The sequence below is a fragment of the Athene cunicularia genome, assembly GCF_003259725.1.
Source record: "Athene cunicularia isolate RWA chromosome 4 unlocalized genomic scaffold, athCun1 chr4_part1, whole genome shotgun sequence".
Taxonomy (NCBI): Eukaryota; Metazoa; Chordata; class Aves; order Strigiformes; family Strigidae; genus Athene; species Athene cunicularia.
The window spans coordinates 9,082,905-9,098,552 of NW_020799098.1; the positions used below are offsets into that span (position 1 = coordinate 9,082,905).

Consider the following 15,648-nt stretch of genomic DNA (forward strand, 5'->3'; position numbering starts at 1 on the left):
TTAAAAAGAAAAATTAAAATTTAAAGAGAAAAGTTCCTTTTTTCGTCATTCTGCCCAGGCTAATACTAATTCAACATTCCTTCTAATGTATCCTCCTCTGCAACATATGGGAAAACTCTCCAGCAGAGCAGCATTACACATTTCAGCACTGAATTGCAGAGGACAACATGACTCTCTAACATTTCATTTCACATGCTGAGGAATTTATTCTGACTTGCAATGGATGATGCCACAATAAAGCCTTGCCTTAGTGTACCTCACTACAACTGTCACTCAACATAGGAGACTATAATCTGGAAAAAGACCACTGCCCTTACCAAACCCACTCAATCATGTCAGCTTCCAAAAGAAAAAACCAAAACCACACACTGGAGCCAGAATATTATTAAAAACTTACCACTTAACAGTAACACTATAGCAGAACAGGTGGAACTACACAAAGCAAGCTTTTCATTCATTCTCTGGAACACCCCAAAGTCTCTGTCTGCTAAAAGCCAGATGCACCTAGACCACATATTCTGTTTTGGCAAGTCTGGTCTTTCTCACTTGCTGAACAATCTCCACATGTATGAAGCACATCTGCCTGCACTGTACCTTCAAGTCTTTCTACAACACACTTCCATTTTCCAACTTTCTTCACTCTGGCAGTACATAGCACATTGCTCCCCACCCAAGAACTGAGGCTACTCCAGCGAGTATTTTTAGCTGGAGTTAAGTTATTAAAAATCACTTCCTGAAAAACAGCACTTGCATTGAGAGCAACAGTTCATGAAAAGCAACATGACAACTGAGGATGGGACCCAGAACATCAGATTTCTTTCAGACAAACCAAACACAGCACTTCACACCAGAACTGCTTTCAAATATACTTCCTCAGTGCCTGTTTTTAAGATCAGGCCAAAACTCAGAGCTGTACTCAAGGCTAGTGTTCTGTACTCACAGTAATCTAGACAAGTTTAGAATCTTCAGCCCAAAACATCCTATTATCCCAAAGGATGTTTTGTTGCTCACATGTCTAGCCTGGACAGAAATCATTTACATTTATCTGAAGGAAAAGTTAAGGAATAAACATGGTATGTATTCACTGCATCCAATTATGAGAAACGTTTTTGTGCATAAGGTATTTACATATTAAGGATAGCTCCCTCCTTGCAAGCCCACAGGTGGGGCTGTAATTCCTACAGCAAAAACATACACACAAAGTCCAAATCTCTTGTAACATGATTCTCTTCAGTAAAGACATACGAGTCTGGTATCATGGTAAGAACTCTGCTACAAGAGATTGTCTAAGGCTCTGGCAACATTTTACCTGGATGCAACAGCATAATTTGCAATTTAAAAAACCCAAACCAAAGAAAACACTATAGTTCTCTTTATTTTCGATTACATCTCACTACCTATCGTTTTATCAAGCTTTGTACTATTCTCTCCAGTTATCTTAAAATTACTAGAAAGGTTCAAAAACAAACAAGACAAAGAGATATGAATTAACTCCCAAGAGAGGCACAACCCTAACCAGAGACAACAGCTAGCACAATCCCAAAAATAAAATATCAGGAAGTTACATACTCAAAAAAATGGCCTTCCACTAAATAAGTCTTGTACAGGAACTGATAAAATACAGAAGCGATACACATCCTAAGTGTCAGAGCATCACTGCCATACAGAGATTAGTGGGCAGCATACTGTGTCTATACCTTGATTGTTTAAAGAACATGAGGTACACTCTTCCCTTAAGCCAACAGGAAGCCTGGATTCAGTGCTCTACAAGGCTCTTAGTTCTCAATCACAAATTATCACAAATTTACCATCAGAGTCACTAATATTCTTCTATATACACTTGGGAGAGGTACATGCTTGGTAGTGAGAAATTAAGTCTGTCTAGGTATCCTGACTAAGCTCACATTCTACTGCCTCACATTCTCTTATTGAGTCCATGCAGAGGTTTCTAGACCCTTATCCAGCATAACAAGATACACCACCTAGAATGGGAAAACACACTCTGAGGATTTTCACCCCATTCATAAAATCACCATAGTTCCTAGCTGGGAAGAGAGTCAAAACTAGCATTTTTTTCAGACTATTTCTTAGGTTCGTCTGTCAGCTTGTGCCAAGAAATATCTCACTTAGGCATAAACAGCCACAGTATCCCAGGAAGAGAGAGGAAAAAGCGTTATGCCAAGCAGCCCAAAGGAAAAACAAAGTTTGGTACTTTCAAATCATGCCACATTCCCCTGAGAACTGAGCATTAAAAGATCTAGTCTAGTTTTAGAGTTTCATATCCAAAGGCACTACTACACCTCTGCAAGAGAAGGCTGCCCAGACCTACGTGAGACCATGAATGCAAAGGAAAAAGACCAATTCTGCAAGTACAAAATATAGCCAGGAATCAACATACACAGACACTGGCTTCAAAACCTCTCAGTTCTGTGCAGTGGATGGCTCAGCTACGACAAAATACTTCTGAAGTACTGGAAGCTCTTGCTGCTTGATTCCCCCATTTGTCCTCTCAGGCCAGGCTACCAAGGCAGCTCTCTGCAAACATGTCATTCCTCCTCAGAAAAATAATTATCAGGCTGAAGTGGAAAAGTTGACATCATACCTGATGGCTCCAAACTACATGTGGATTAGCAACCTTGGCTTATCCCCAAAAAAGCTTACACAAGAAAACAGGTAAGAGGGAAAGAAACAAAGTTGAATTCAAGAAAAAAATAGTAGTCGCGTCCTAAGGAGACAGATGTGCTGCTTTTGTTGGCCAGTGCCATAAACTTGCCCTGATAGCTTTGCGCCAAATACAAGTAAGATGCCTATGAACTGAGATCAAACCAATCAAGATTAAAACACCGGTAGGACAGTGATAAAGAAAATGGCAGAACAAGAGAGAAGTGTCTTCCGGAAATGGCATCTACTAACATCTACTATGGGCTAAGGTAAGAATTACCTTTCAATTTATTTATGTTTTCCTACGACTGATTGAAAAAACTTGGATTAAAACTCTGTTCGGCCTGTAATACAACTCCACTGAATACACTAAAAACATTCCCAAAAATCTAGTCCTTACTCCTCTTGAAGGAGGTATTGTCAACATAAAATACCAGTGCTCTTGCATCAAACAAAAAAAAAAAGCCCAGCAGACCATGATTATTACTATGGATTCACCAAGAAACCAGCAATTACAACATATGTTGCTTTGATGATCAGGAAGCCAGAAGAGGTGAAAAGAACACTTTCCATAGAGGAGAGAAAAATACTCTAGTCAGTGGACTTTAATTACTTGCACTAAGTGCAAGTAGTTTTAGTGGTAACACTGCAGGATGCTTTCAACTGCATACACTGTGGATTTATTTTTCCTAATGCCTTGAAATCACCAAGTCTCCTGGACATGATGGCAAAAGTTATTCAGAGGACTGAGCAATGTGTGAGCTCTGTTTAACAGGAAAGAAAGTTTTCATATATGCTCAGGTTTATTCTTTTGGTGATCTAAATTTTTTTTCCTTGCAACCAAACTCCTAGAAGATTCTCATCAGAATGTACATGGCCATAGAAAACAGAAATATTTTAACATATACATGTCTAATATGATAGCTGCAAATTCATTTTAAAGAACCAGATGACCCTCTAATCCTACAGAGTTCACATCTGCACCAGCAGAAGTTCAAACACCAGTATTATGGCAATTCCAAGAATCTTGATATCAAGTTTCTATACCCATAAAGTGTTATGGTTATTTTGTCTCAGTTTAAAAACAAACTACTACATCACTGCAGGACACATACACACCCAAAGAAAACACAACACAAAAAAAAGTTTAAATTTGCTTTATGTGTAAGAACATATCATAATGTAGAATTATACATAAGGTTCCACAGTGACCATTTGCTTTACACAGGAAAGGTTAAACTGCTTAGATAAAACATTTTGTAAGAAGCTAGAAAATGAACCGCATTCTATTTTTTATTGTTAGCCATTGCCATTCAGACATCGTACTACTCTGCACCAAGATAAATATGAACTTGTTTGCATATATCCAGGTAAATTTTTGCACTGAGTAATAATAAACTGCAAAGAAATTTTTAAAAAATGCTAAATAGCTTCCAGATCCAGCATTCCAGAGCACAATAAAATACTCCTGTCGAAGAAATAGTTGCATTCCTGTTCTTTCAACATTCTGCAGCATATGGATGAACAGCCAGGCTGAAGGCAGACTTTGACAGATTTAGAGATTTATATACAAGAGGGGAAAAAAAAAAAATCTTTGCTGGTTGCCATCGGAAAAGTTCACATAAAGCACCAAAGTGACAGATTGAACTGGTTGCTGATAATGAACTGATGAAGCAGAATGCCTCTTCTTACACAGCTGAAAACCTTTTTCTTAACTCTTCGCTTATCCTGTTTATTTCACATACACAGAGCAATTATTTTGCAACATCTACTTTTTCAGTGGCATCTTAAGAGAGTGACAAGTCACTGGCAATAAAACCAATTCTCTCAACACATTTAAAGTGGACATGCCAACAAATCCTTAACAGCAAGAAGCGTGCATTCATGGGTTTTATGACACTTCTCATACTTCCTGTCTTCCACCTTGTGGTTATTAACAAAAAACCTAATCTCATTCTAGTTCAGCAATAACCACAGTAATTAGAGTTTTCAAAAAACTGCTGTGTCCCTTTCTACAGTTTAATAACTAGTATTAATATAATACTTACATTACTGTAGTTCTAAGCAGGCTTCGTCATGACCTGGTTATGATGCCATGTTCCCAAATCATCCTGAGAAACCACCTCTAGCCTCACGACTTCAACTTCACAGCAAGCTTTAAAGATAAAAACTAAAGGAAGAACCCCAACAAGGAGAAGGCAAGAAACAGACTGGCTTGGTAGACACGTACAGGATATTGGTTAAATGCTGCTTTTCCTCCCTTGCCTTTCTGTAATACTGGTTGAAGTCCTTGTCTCCTTGCTCAGCTATTCAGTTTTGCTCTTACCTCCTTTTCCAAAATACCTTTTTTTTTTTTTTTCCCCTGCACGACATATAAATGTAAGGTGTAAGTATATTTTGAGACCTAATAGGAGGTTTGGTTTTCAGAAGCTGGCTGCTGCTTGTATGTGTAGCCTTCACAACCAATTTGTTGCAGTGCAATAAGTAATTATTTGGATCTGACTTCTATGTCAAGTGGCTATAAGCATGTTATTCTTACAACATTCAATAGCAAAGCTAAACAAGCCAAAAAAGACAACCTAATCACCTCTTTTTATGCAAGCTTCTCCAAAAAACAAACCAAACAAAAAATGCCAACATGGTATTCCAGTTGCATTAGCACATGCTTGATGTCAGGTTCATAGGTTCAATGATGATAAGCAAGTTACAGAATACAAGACAGCTTAAGTTTCTCCCCATTTTCTTTTAAACAGGAAAAAAAAAGTATCAATTTGCAAATCTAAAAAGTAGTGTTGTCACTATGGCACTACTGTAACACTTATACAGAAGTGTTATAATAGTAAGCCTGAAGGTTATTCTTTAAATGTGAAGAAATTTTTGTTTAGATGTAACTGTGCCAGCAAACCAGACACACTTTTTCAGAGATGTTCTAAACACAGCCACCAAGCACACCCATTAACCACATAATTCAGCTCACACAACATGGGGAGAAAACATTCCCTGCTAATAGGCTTTGTCTACATTATTGCCAGCTACCCATGATGTGTACCCATCAGGTGCAAGAGCTGAGAATTATTACAATAACAATCCTGCAAACAAGTTCAGCATCTTCTTATAGGTTCACTCAAAACTGTAAACTAAAAAGCACTGTAAATTAGAACACAACTGTGTTTCCATGTGTATTCCATTCATCCAGCTGCTTCCTGACAATACGGTGAACACACTAGGCATCTGCAGCATCCTAGAGCAAGGTGCTCCACAGGTCAGTCGTGCTGAAGGAAAAATGGTGAACCTTTTGTATGTACTGACCCTGCCTCATACAATGCCTCTTATCTTTTGCACTATGAGAAGAAATACAAATCTTTTCCCTGCTCACCACAGTACTCTCACAAAAGCATCTATCATGTCACTTCTGTGTTCTGTATCAAATCTACAGCTAGTAATGATGAGCTAAGCTGATCTGCCTCATCCAGGTGTTCACATGGAGTTTGCCTGTTAACAGACAGACTCTACAAGGGACACTGTTCAAACTGCAACAAAGACAATAAGCACCATAGGGATGGGAGGAAGGTGCAAGAAGCGATGCTTGCTGAGCAAAGTGCTTAATTCAGTGACTAATGATAGCCAAGAAGACTCTCTGGCATGCTCAGGGTGAAGCAGTGAACATCCTTCAGCATCATGGTTTCCTCTAGAACTTTGTAACAAATATTCTGTAAAAATATACATACACTGAAATACTGGGGAGGGGGGAACAGGGCAAGGATGGCAGTGATTGGCTCTCTACAGCAAATAACAAGGAAAATTAAGAAAAATTAGAGTGTCTATTTTAACCATCAATCTTTATCAATGTCCTTTGCTAATACAACACTGCAAGGATGCTGCTGCATATTGTTTACATCACAGGCAGATGTAAATAGAAGTATCTTCAAATATACACTGACACTTAGACAGGTTTTTACTTACAGACTAAATATTGGAAAAAGCCCAAGAAATCAAGGCAACAGACTGTAGTATACAAAGCACAGAACCCGTTAAGATTTTTCTATGTGCATATAAGAAACACTTCATGACTCAAAGGCCCATCACATACAACAACTCTGAGTTAAGTCAAAAGCACACAATGCACAAACATTGTTTAAGCAGGGACAAGTCTTATAAGTGCCTTAGCAGAGATATTATGCCCATTCAGTCTAACTTCACCGAAGCCTTCAGAGCAGTCACAGCTGGACTGTTACCCTATAGAAAGGCCCAGATAAGGCCTGCATGAACCAACAGAAAGCACCACTGTGAAACTTAACACCTTGGTTATTTCACCCCTGGAGCTGAGTAGCACTTACACAATTTATTAGCAATCATACTAAGTGTTTTGCAGCAGCATTTATTAGATGCTTCAAAGCACAAAATAAAACCATGGCTTAGGAAAATGAGCTAAGAAGTAGACTTTCACAATTGATGTGTGGTAATTTAACGCACAATAATCTTGGTACATGATCACATATCTGAATTGAAATGAAACTTCAGGACAATATTCTAAGAAATTTGCATTTTTAGCACAGAAACCAACTGAGAATTGCCACCAAACTGCAGAATTGGAAAATCCCATTTTCCTCACTGTAGGCAAAAAACAGGAAACAAAAACTTGGACTTGTTCTTAGGAATGTGACTATAAAGGAGAAATTCAGAAAAAAAAATGCTTTGTGCAAAAAGGGTAAAAGAGAAGGAGGCATACACATTTGGGAAATAAGGTTTCAAGGCAGAAGAGGAACCAAACCCCAGACCTGGAAAAGCAAGTTATAATCCAAGCTGGGTATTGCTATTTTTTTTATTGTTTGTTGTCATAAAACTTGCTTTCAGATTCATCTAGAGGTGTCACTATACAGCCAAAGTGAAAGTGTGCAACCAATCAATTTCACAGTTCATCTCTACAACATTACAAACAAGTTTCCTTAGTTATTTACTCATAAAAGTAACCAAAAATAAAGTATGACAACTATACAGGTAATCTGGATAAATTCAAGTTCCACAAGTATCTTTTTCTTTGTAAAGTGAAAACAATCCAGGCTACCTAAGACCACACAGCACCTCCATCAGATTCTCAGGAGAAGATTTTTGGTGTTTTGCAGCATTGGCATGTCTTTCTCCTTTCTTGAAATCTACACTACAGTCAGCTTTACTTATCACAACTGTTTAGAACAACTGTTGATGTAGCATGAAGACTAGAGAAAACACCATCAACCCAACAAATGAGATACCCAAACAAAAAGTCTTCATATTTGTCTTGGCTTTCCCTATTTGTATAGAAGTGCTCACATGCACTGAAGGAAAAGCAGAAACTTTCAACCAAGAAAATTGGATGAGAAGCCTCCTTATTTACCTCTGTCATAAAAGCTTACTTATAAATTGCTGCATTTCACAGTTTTCACCTTTACTACACACAACCTCCCCTTCACTGAAACCCTGTCTCCAAGAAACTTACTCTAATGACTTCTTACATAAATAAAATTGTTTTTCTACCTAAGCTTGCCCATTTTTTAAAAAAAAATCTTATTAAAACACAGTTTCCATATCAAGTTCTTGGCTTCTTACAAATCCATTATAAAAGGCCATATTCAAGAGGTATATAGCAAAACAAGTAATTCCAGCTACAGTTTTAGGCTGTTGATGTGATACCAATTGTAACCTGAAGCACTGCTGGGCTGGTGACATTTTGGTAAGGAACCATGAGATGAAGAAATACTAAGCTGAAAACTATATTGAATAAATAAGACAAGGGAAGAAGACAGAAAAAGAAATGAGGGCCCCAAGGAAACTGCAGGACTTGCATCCTCTTAACTCCTGCAGCTGAGATTTGTAGCCTCATTCAATTATTGTGTTCTCTTACTATGTTTCTTCTAGTTTTGTAGTATTTATTGAAGTGATTAAACACTGTAGCTCTTAAAAAGCCATTTAACAAACTTTTTCGTAACTCAGCAGCTGTGCAAAATAATACAAAAATATCAAAATAAGATGAAAAAGCCAAATGATTCAACAAATAGATTAAATAAGGAATGGGCCTCCCTGATCTTAATTCTATTTTAACTTTCACGCTTTATGAATGATGAGAAAACTATCAGCTTTGGGGCTTGGCAGCACTGCTGACTGCTGTATGAGTATCTGTTACCAACGTTAGCACCGAATCACTTCGAAACTGTGGAGCAGTCCTAGGACTTAAACAATATCGTTACAGCCTTTAATTTTACCCTGCAACAGCATGATTAAAGTGAATTAAACTTGTCTACCCCGTGACTCACACAAGAAGTCATCATGGACATTTGTTGCACTAGGCCCATAACATACTTATCTTACACATGGAAAATTAAGATATTTCACTCACAGCACTCACTGCAAAGCACTGCAGCACAGAAGAACATTGTGAGAACAAAGCCATAAGTGTTTATAAAGCACTTGGAGATCTTGGCTAAGAAATAATAATTAAAAATTAAATTACTCTGAACTAGTGGAAGGCATTTTGCATCCTTCCCTAACGGAGCTCATACCCCCACACATGGTACCACCACAAATGCTCCCCACTCTCATAGAGCTTGCAGGGCCAGAATACAAGTTATAATAATTCCAAAGTTAAACCTTGCTTGAAGTTACAACTGAAGCTATTGTAGCTGGGGAAATTCAGCTTTTTTAATTTAACTAGGGCTGAGACACAATGCAAAATCTGAAACTTTTCCGTTTCACTTAGGTTAGGAATCAACATGATAACCCTTCAGTGAGCTTAAAAAGTACTGATACTATGACTTTTTATAATTTTAGACAATCAATACTTGCAGAAAAAAATCATCACAACTAAGCAGTTAGGTTACTGAAACATTCAAATTAATAAAATTGTGAACACAGAAAGCCCAGCGAGCTTTGCTGAAATTATTTTTCATGTATACAGCAATCATTTCTACAACAGAAGACCTGTATTTCAAATTTTAAAGCCCACTACACCTGAAACTGTACAGAAAACAGTGCAATGGTTTCCACAGTGAAGGAAAAAATGTCTAAAGTGGCACTGACATCAAGAATTTACTGTGCAAATACGTATATTAACTTTTGACCTAAAAAGACTACAAGTCTGTTTAAAATTATACTCTTGATACTTCTGAATATGGGGGGGGACAGTGATAACCATAAAAATAAGTTACACACATGAGCTACTGCATAATTTGGTGGTATGAAAAGTTATCCCTAACTTGCCTTTACCATCAAAAGAGGTGTCTGAAAAATAACAGCTTCAGTGATCAGTTCGGTGAAGACATTACAAGAAAATGTGGAAATGAAAAGAGAAGCAAGTTGATCTTCCACACTTTTACTACAGGCTTGAAGCCAGGGCAACAAGTTGACAAAACAATAATAAAATGCCTGGGAAGCAATGGCTCTGTATACCACACATTGAGCTAACTGCATTGGATACCTGGTTGTGAAGCATCCTTCAAGAGCAACTGGATGGTTCAAGCAGTAAGTGTTCATAAATGTGTTTATAAATCTCTACCAACAAGAGAGATGTACCCTGACAAAAACTAAAGCATCCCTTCCCACTAGCCTTCTAAATGTTGCACAAAACAGGGAAATTAAGTTAGCATGCTCAACACAGAACTAAAAAAAACCCAAGCAAAACAGAATATACAGGATTATTACAATTACATAAATATACATTCAGAGTCTGAAAAAAACCACTTCAGCTAAAAACCTGGTAGATCTTAGAAATAACATCTTCCTCCTTTTGCCATCTAAATAGGAAATGCAAGTAACTAAGACACAACAACTGTTTTAAAACAGGTTGGATTGGAAGAGACTTTTAAAGGGCATCTTCTCCAACCCCCCTGCTGTGGGGGCAGGGGCATCCTTCACTAAATCAGGTTGCTCAATATATTTCCCTATTTAAAGCATTAAATTCTGTCCTAGCCTTGACTGAGCATCTCGTGCCTTTTCAGAGCGTATTATTGCTGCCAGTGGTTGCATAAGAGAATTACTGAGATTTTACAAAATGCCACCAGAAGTAAAACAACATAACCCTAGGAACAAACCAGAAATTCAATTATCTGCAACTTTTCCCAGATATGCTATTTTTCACAAGCAATAATCTGGAATTATGTTTAACATGCTTCCTGTAAAGCAAAAATCTATTAAAAAAATTATTATGCATTTCTACAATTTCAATTATCTGCAAATATACAACTCAGTTTGTACAATGTCTGACATAAAAAATAGACAAGTAATATAAGGGGCCCTGTGCATTTGGAAAGTTCCTTCCATCTTCAGCTAAAAAAGAAGAACAGAAAAGATCAGTTAGGCTCCAAATACAGAGTTCTGCTGTGAGTCTAATGCAGGCCCTCTAGCAGCGAGATTATGTGATTATTTCTGGATGCCGCAGTCATGTGGTTGCACAGCAAAGCTTTTGTCGGAAACATGACACAATCCTATTGCACTCAAACTGCTGGCAGCAACTTGCAGTTTTGCATTTTCCTAAAACACGCCCACAGTGACAGTAAATACATACCATCTTTTCAGCGCTACGGTTTATATTCCTTGTTGCAGTAAATCTAAAGGCTCATTTCTCTATAGTTTTTTTACTGTGTATCATTTCAGATGCATGTTCACTGGGTCCCACTAAATCACAGAGCATTAATATCCACCCCTCCCAAATCAAGCCTAGATAAAGACTGCAAAATAAGGATGTTAAAAGTTTGGGTTGGTATTTACTCTTACAAGATCTTTCCCTCAGGTACAAATAGAACTTACAACAATCAAACTACATAATACTGCAGAATATTTTGCACACTATATGATTATCTACCCTATAAGGCATCTAATTGGATATTGCATATATTCAACATCACCCCTTCAGAGAGATTTTTTTTTTTTCCAAACATCATATAGTCTCTCATTGTACGTTTCAGAACACCAGACTCACTAAAAAATATTTCTCATAATTACATCTTGAAGATGAACTCACTTGTTTAACTTGCTTTTACTACTTCAGCCTCTCAGACTGCTTTAACTCAGGGTATTTACACATTCAGGTGCTCCATGTACTTTACAACAAGGAAATAATTAAAGCACATACAGAATATTAACCACCAGGTATACAATTGACAACTTCTCCAGAAACTGACTATGAAACTAAATATGTTAAATGCTAAACAACAAAATGTATTTGGAATATGCTATGGAAATACATATATATAGCTCCTATCACATGACTCATCACTTGTTTTCTTTTACCTATACTACATACTCACTGCCAGGCACATGGAGTACTAGACAATACTGGATCTAACTACCTGATTTCAGGTTAACTGGCATTCGGCTATAAAAATCAAATCTTGTAGATCAGTACTCACATGGTATATTTTTGCAGCACTTCGTTTTCTTTCTGAAAGCTCATAGAAGAAATGCTCAGCAAATAAAACCAATTCCCAAGTAACAAAGTTTAGCAAATGCTATTAAATACAAAACCTTTTATTAAAAGTCATAGAAACCTATGGCCACTGAAGGAGTACCCCAGAATGTGTGAGAAAGGATTCTGTAAAAACTCCTATTCCCATTTTCAAATCGACTTACTTAACCTTAGGGAGCGGGCTTTCCTGCATCTATTAACACAGCTTACGCATTTGCTATGCAAAGAGCATAAGTCAATCAGTAGTCACTGCAGCCCTCCGAGAAGAAAGCTCCTAAATTGTGGCTGTAACACCTACCAATAGGGCTCTTCGCTGTAAGTGAAGTCAGAAGTTATTTACCAACAGTAATTCTAACAGAATTCATACTTCAGCCTTTGCTAATACCTGTAATAAAAGTGCAAATTATGCTGGCAAAAAACCTTCTTTGCCCTGTTAGCCACACTGAAAGCCATACGTTGTATCAGTGCAACTCTTCCCCTGAAACCCTCCCCAAACTCTTTAGCAATTTCTTCTGATGTTTGTTGTAACAGCAAGGTGTGTGATTTCATCCCATTGCAGCCAACATCCCCAGGAAATCAAGGCTTTGCTGACATACCTGGCTGAACTCAGCACATGTCTGCATGCAGCAGCTCAGAATAGCATACAGGGGGTGAGGCAGAGTTTAAAGCACACTCAACTACAGCTGAATGCATGAGCAGCATTTACCTTTTTTTTTCCTTGGGAACACACTAAATGAGCCAAGCTGTAACAAGCTCTGTTTTAATTGGGTAAAGACTTTAAAGTTCTAAAAACACTCAGAAAATGAAGAGCATCTGCATAATGAAAGCTTGAAAAATAGTATTTTGCACTTTTGTTATCTATAGGTCTGAGTTTAAAGAAAAAGTGGAGCTATCAAATTCAGACAAATAACTGCACACAATCATTAAGCATCCTGATCACGGTCAGACAGCACAATTACAAGCTACAACAGGGAATACTGAGAGCTCACAAGCTATCTGAAGCTTCTGGGAGTTGTGTTAAACATGGGTGGATACAAGATAAAACACAGCCCCAAGCTCGAACTGGAGATCCAGTGCCTTCTTTATATCTTCTTGCATCCTTGTACAGCATCTACAAAACCATTCTATAGTTAGAAATTAGAAACCATTATTTAATTAGAAATTCAGCCATAGATTACAGATACATACCACCCTTTAAAGCCTTTAGTTACAAATATGCCACAAAAAGCATCTTATTATTTTAACCTGTCTACAATAAACCACAAAAACTAATAAAAATATTTTTAATGGCATGAAGTTTAGTGAAATACTGTTTGCTTAATAAGCTGAAATAATACTTCTGAGAGGAAGATAAGAAACAGGTAGGAGTGAAAGCAAAGACTGCTGCATTTCAAGAAAAGTGATCACATGTGACACATCATTCAATGTAAAGGTTCTGTTACCATTTTTAGGATGGATTGTCCTCTTAAGCCTAAAAAGTTTCAGGTACTTCACAACTGATTCCATTATCTTAATTCTTAAACCTTCTAAGATTTTTCTCCTACTATCATTATATGAGAAACTAAAGCTTCTTTTTATCAGCTCCTGACTGTTATTGTTAGTATCTTCCTACGGCATCAGAGTTTAGGTATTGACTGTGCATTTCAAAGGCTTTCAGCTTTGAATAAAAACATCCAGACCTGTTGATATGATATTTCTCAAAACTAGTTCTGGACTGGAATACAAATCTGAAGATACAGCCTCTCAAGCAGGTCACCATGCAGTCTCATGTGGAACCCTCAGAGAGAGAGAGAGCTAATGCTGACTGATGGCATAAATACTGTTTTGAAAGAGAGAGACCAAGAACAGGTGGTACAACCTTAATTCAAAAAAAACATTTAAATTCTGTGTGCTACTAGGATGGGCAAAACAGTCCAAGTCTGAATAAAAGCATCACAAGACTCACTTAGGACTATGCTGAAGTACTACCTATGACTGCAGCATCTAGTAAGATTTCTTCTTGGCTTTGTGAGTTAATTGTCGCTAGAAAATTCCAGTTCATCATTTATGTCCATAACACAAACATCATATTTTGAACATTGCACTTGAGTGCTGCTACTTTGTCAGGGCTGTCTATTAACATTCCACCCAGCATTGCAAGTTGACCTCATTACACACACGTTTAAAAAAATAAAAATTACAGCATAATAAACTTGCCAAAGATCACAGATTGCAAAGCGACTTTTTTCATCAATACATAAAAGATATTGACAGTAAACAGCAGAAACGCAAGAAAAAATGTTTATGGTATTGTTTAGCTATTACGGACTCATTTGATGAGCAGATTTGTTCACTAACTCTCAGCATCTCCCATGGCTAATCAGAATCTTTGTAAGTGCCCTGTTAATCAATCAGTAACAGACTGCATAAAACTAAAGCAATAGAAGAAAACGTTCTTCCGACTTCCTTTAATCACTTTCAATAATTTCTCTTGACTCTGCTTTGGTCATTTTAATTCAGTTATTTAATTCCTGGACTTCATGACTATAGAACTGCATTTACATCTTGTAAATATGCAATTTTAACTTCACTTGAGTGTACATCTCTAATTATGCTGATATGTAGCAATACGGTACCATAACTCCATCAAGTAAAAAACGCATCTGAAGTTGCATCTGGTTCATTTTAAAGGAAACTTGAAGAGAGCACTAAAATGCATCAAGTATCATATTTATCTCAAGAAATGTTAAGATACCAAATGACCAACTGCATTCTGCATTAAACATTTATCTGAGAGTCTGGTAGTTTTCTTCAATATTGAACCTGCTCACCAACTTTAACTTTTTATCTTTCTCCTGTTAAAGTAGAAGCTCCGATACATCCAGGTTTATAGTTTAATGCACCTACTTAGCCACGCAGAAAACCAGTACCACAGTCAAATTTTATTTATTTGCTCACAAGAGACTGTCTATTATTAATAATGTCCTCCACTGACAAATAAAGAATTCTTCCATTCTGTATCTCTCACTCTGTAAATACAGGCTACACAGACACCATATTCCAAAGACACGAATTTCCAAATCCTCAAGCATCTTCTCTCTGATAGTTTATCCATTCAGCTGAGCACAAGAATGACAGTCACAGAGAAGCACCAGCTCATTAAACAAACCTTTTCTAAAAAGCAACAGCAGACACCACTAGCATCAGCAGCCCATTTCCATAGTGGCTCTAAAAAAAACCCACACAGCTTCACTGTGTTTCTTCCCAGACAGGTCCTGAACTTCATTTTAAAGCCTGTCTTGCACCTTCAACACCAGCAGCTTGACCAGAACTAGGGCTAGAGAGCACAGAACAAGCTACCACACATACTGGCTTCTATCACATGCACCGTAATCAGCTACACAAACCCCTTAAAAATGCTTAAGTATCCTTTACCTTCCAATGCCCTTGATAAATCCCTCCCTCTGAGAGCAGGAGACTAAGTCCTCTAGACTAGGAGATAAGGAGGTTTGGCCTCACATTCATCCTCTATCTGCAATGGCTCTTTGAGCCTATCTAGTATCAGCTGCCCA

General features: G+C 37.5%; 1 protein-coding gene across 3 annotated transcripts in view; it reads right to left on the reverse strand.

Annotated features, from left to right (window-relative positions):
* The window catches only part of ZFYVE28 (zinc finger FYVE-type containing 28), a 110,343-nt gene extending 95,046 nt beyond the window's left edge, over window positions 1-15,297 (reverse strand). The window contains exon 1 of one of the 3 annotated variants that reach the window (XM_026847146.1): window positions 15,246-15,297. The gene's annotated coding sequence lies outside the window, so the exon portion shown is untranslated. Of the gene's footprint in view, window positions 1-4,709; window positions 4,758-15,245 lie in introns of those variants that run through there. The other 2 variants (XM_026847144.1, XM_026847145.1) reach the window with 2 other exon arrangements.
* Window positions 15,298-15,648: the final 351 nt, after the last annotated feature.